The following is a 4416-nucleotide window of genomic DNA, read 5'->3' on the forward strand; positions in this document are numbered from 1 at the left end:
GGATGCCCAGGTTATCCGCCGAGAACCTGCTCGCGATTACAGCGGATGCTGATGTCGCGTGATGCATTTTTACCTGGGCTACTTCCATACCTGCGGCCATCGTCATTATAGGATCGGTTCGATGAGGGGCTGGTCCTCATCTGCTCCGTCCCCCGCAGCGCCAGCAAGGTCTTCAAGTCCCTCCATGAGCTCCTGCGTAGAGGGTAACTCCCCCTCTCCCGCTGTTCGCTTCTCTTCTGGGACTTCCGCTATGATCGCAGTTGCTACCTGCTCGGCCAGCATGATGCTGGGACGAGTAGCTTCCTCGTCCACCTGCATCTTCTCGCCTTCTTTGCCGGTTGATTTCAGTTTGTAGGGCCTCATGACTACCGTACTAAACCGATAGCTTAGACGATATCCCTCCTTCCGGATGAATTTGTAGGACTCGTCGTCCACGCACAAGTTCAGCCTCCAGCCTGAACCCTCCATTTYGCTGTCAACCACCCGCCAGGCCGAGGTATTGATCCCTCTGTTTTTGTTCCTGACGAGCCCCAAAGCAAACTCGTAGGGTTTCCCCTCGCATCAGGGGAGGAGTACCGTCATGCAGTGCATGATCGGGATATGCTCCCCCCTTCTGACGCAAAGGGTGGGGCCCTTCCAGCCCGTCAGCTTGGGAGCGATCTCCCGAAGCCATTTGACGATATCTGCGTCTTTGCAGTCGATCTGCATGAACTCGCCCTTGAAGTATACCCCATGGAAGGCTACCGGGTCCTTGCAACCCCTGTACACCTCTTCCATGAGGAGATCTTGTAGGGCGGTGAGCTCCTTCGCTTCTAGAGTCTCCGCGGGGTAGTTCAAGGGCAGCACAGCCATCCGTATGCCCTTTAAGGCATCCGYATRTCTGCGCTGTCCCTCAGCTGCCCGAGGAGGATTCGGGGCGGAGAGCTGACCACCAGCGACCCGGGCGTAGTTTGACCCTTTGCTTTTTGGAGTTTGGTGGCTCCTGTGCTGTGATTTGGTTTTTTTTGCGTTTGGCTGCCGGGGTTGCTGTCTTTCCGCTGCCAGTCTTAACGGTTGGATTCACGTTTACATGACCTCCCGAGCCCCGCTGTTCCTCTTACTGTTGGATGCGGTGTTTGCGCCCTTACGCACCTTCGAGGCCGGGGAGGTGCTGTTGCCTCTGACCCTGTACCTCGCGAGCTTTTCGGCTTCCTCAGGAGTTCTTCCCTCCTGGAGGTGCCTAAGGTACCATTTTAAGCTGGCACCACTCATTCCTCTCCTTCGAAGATCATCGTTACCACCCGGACTTCCCAATGGTGGGAAGAAGAGGGGGCAGACGACCCCTGCGTCTCCTCTTTCGTTTGCGCGTGCCTCCTACTTCGCAAGATCGTTGCGACTCCTCCGGGTTGATCCTGCTTTGAGGAGTTGCGGAGTAGTCCGCTGCGCTGTTAGTGTTTGCAGTAAATGCCGCCTGTTGAGTGCCGCTGCATGAGGGTATGTCATCATCGTCATCTCTCGCATGCTCCTCAAACAGCGCACGCTCATCAGGCGATAGGCCTGCAGCAGTACCGCTGTTGTTGTCATTGTTCATTGTCGTCTGCGTTGGTCGTTGCCTCGTTGTAGTGGTCGATGTGTTTTTGGTGGTTGTTGTTGTACTTTCGTTCATCTTGTTCGTACGACCTTAGGCTCAGCGAGGTGAGCTTTCATGTCTATGTTTTATTAGGGGGAACTCAACGGTCCGCCGCGCCAGAGCCCCATGACGCGGTAAGGCCACCATTACTTCCCAATTCGGCCCGGTGTTGGGAAGGCTCCGTTAAAATACAGCCGAATTTGAAATCGACGAAGAGGTGGTGATTGTCGGTTCTCCTTTCACGGGTCTTTTCAAAGATTTGGCGCATGGTGAATATCTGGTTGGTTGTGGATTTTCCAGGTCTGAAGGAACACCTATAAGGTCCAGTCAGTTTGTTGAAGGTGGGCTTTAATCTTTCACACAATATGCTCGACAGAACCTTATATGCGAATTGAGGAGGCTTATCCCACGGTAGTTGGCGCAGATTGTGGTGTCTCCTTTTTTGAGGATTGGGCATAGCACACTAAAATTCCAATCGCTGGGCATGCTTTCGTCCGACCATATTTTACAAAGAAGCTGATGCATGCCCTTATCAGTTTTTCGCCGCCGTGTTTGAATAGCTCGGCCGGCAATCCATTGACCCCCGCCGCTTTGTTGTTCTTCAGGCGRGTAATTGCTATTCGAGCTTCTTCCTGGTCGGGCAATGGAACGTCTSCTCCATCGTCATCGATTGGGGAATCGGATTCGTCTTCTTCTGGCGTTGTGCGTTCGCTGCCATTCAGCAGGCTGGAGAAGTGTGCCGTCCATAATTTACTTTCTGTAAGCCGCCGCATTTTTTTTTTGTAGAATTTTCGAGTATTACCCCTATCGGCCAGCTTATCAAGCTCTTCGTACTCACGCATTTCGGCCTCTTTCTTTTTCTGTCTGAAGATGCGTCTCGCTTCGCTCTTAAGCTCTCGGTATCTATCCTATCCCGCACGTGTTGTGGTCGATCGTAACGTTGCGAGGTAGACAGCCTGTTTTCTCTTTGCTGCGGCACGGCACTTATCGTTGGTGAGCGTTATCAGTGTTGTCGTCGATGTCATCTAACGGGAGGCCCAGGAAACGTGCTGTTTCGACGGGGTCGGMCCAAAGGGAAAAGGGTGTTAGATGGGTGGGGTTGGTTGGGCATGCAAAGAGATGGTCAGTGTCATGCGGAAACTCGTTGCATGTAGGACATACTTTGGGTATGTCAGGGTCTATTTCTTATAAGTAGGAGTTTAACCTGCTACAATATCCAGAACGAAGTTGCGCAAGGGTCACTCGCGTTTTTCGCGGCAACTCGCTATGGGTGGTGATTTGACTCCAAGTACGCCATTCACGAGGAGGGAGTCGGTGAAGGTGTTGATGGCTCCACTGTGAATGACGGTCAGTGCCTGTCGGAAGTCTGTAGCGTCCGAGGTCCTGTCGGCGTATTGTTCGATGTCGTCGACGTGATCAAGGAATGACCTCTTGMTGCTCCTAGGAGGCGGTTCCGCTCCAAGCAGATGACTGCAAGGATGGTTTCTACGAAAACATCCTAGCAGGAACTGTTTGGAGAGGAGTTCATTATGCACCTTAACTGGGAGCATAAGCGTCTCGCTATATAGGTGTTCGATGTGAGACATAAAGAGGCATCCCGTCGTGGTCCAGACTGCTGTATTCTGGCAGGCTTGTAGTTTCCTCCTCTGCGTGCCACTGCATCCAGGCGACCATATGGGTGCTGCATAGTTAAGGACCGGCCAGCCGATTGCCTTGTAAGTTGCCAACAACGCTTCTTTGTCTTTTCCCCRTGTGCTGCCGGCTAGCGACTTGAGGATTTKGTTGCGGCTCTGTACTTTGGCGATAATCGCGGTCGTATGTGGAGAGAAGGAGCATAGACTGTCGAAGGTGACACCTAAAATCTTAGGGCTATTGACAGTCGGAATTTTGACGCCGTCGACTGCAATATTAAGCTCAGGTCTATACTCCATCGTCCAGTTCGTGAATATGGTCGCTGTGGATTTGGTGGGGGAAAGTGCGAGGTTTCGTGCAGTGAGGAAACGAGAAAGGTCGGGAGGTAGTTGTTTATTTTCGAACAGATGCTATTGATTCCATTGCCTGACGTCAATATCGTATAGTCATCAGCGTACGAGGTTATGGAAACCGTCTCTGGTGGTTGCGGAAGTTTCGAGATGTAGAAGTTAAACAGTAACGGGGAGAGGACACCACCSTGCGGAACCCCCTGTTTAATTCTTCTCAATTTAGATGTTGCGCCTCGAAATAGTACGGATGATTGGCGACCGTTCAGATAGTTCATGGTCCACCTCTTGAGCCCTGGAGGAAGCGTGGCTTTCTCAATGTCCTGCAGTAGCGTTGTGTGATGGACCGTGTGAAAAGCTTTTGACAGGTCCAACGCTACGAGGATCGTTCTCTCACAGGGTGGTTTCTGGTTGAGGCCACGAACTATCTGAGCATTTATGACTCTAAGTGCTGTGGTGGTACTGTGCATTTTACGTAATCCATGCTGGTGGCTGGCTAGGCTCAGGTGGTGAGTAAAGGTCGGGAGTAACAAGGATTCAAGTGTCTTCACTACTGGGGAGAGGAGAGTTATCGGGCGATAASATTCCATTTGTTGGCGGGTTTCCCAGGTTTCAGTAGTGGGACCACTCTTCCAACTTTCCACACATCGGGTATTGAGAGAGGTTAGCGACAGGTTGAGGACCTTGGTGAGATATTTTACTCCCGTCGAGCCTAGATGCTTTAGCATTAGCATGTTGATTCCATTTTTGATGATGAGAGATTTAGCTTTGTTGATGACACCCTGAACCTCTTCATCAGTGAAAGTAAGTGGCGCGCCGTCGTTTGGC

The 4416-nt window shown here is 51.9% G+C and overlaps 1 protein-coding gene across 4 annotated transcripts in view; it reads left to right on the plus strand.

Annotated features, from left to right (window-relative positions):
* LOC108969984 (isopenicillin N epimerase component 2) overlaps positions 1 to 4416 on the plus strand; it is a 62029-nt gene that overhangs the window by 5206 nt on the left and 52407 nt on the right. The window lies entirely within an intron of this gene.

Source organism: Bactrocera latifrons, unplaced genomic scaffold (assembly GCF_001853355.1).
Source record: "Bactrocera latifrons isolate USDA-ARS-PBARC rearing strain unplaced genomic scaffold, ASM185335v1 scaffold_273, whole genome shotgun sequence".
Lineage (NCBI taxonomy): Eukaryota > Metazoa > Arthropoda > Insecta > Diptera > Tephritidae > Bactrocera > Bactrocera latifrons.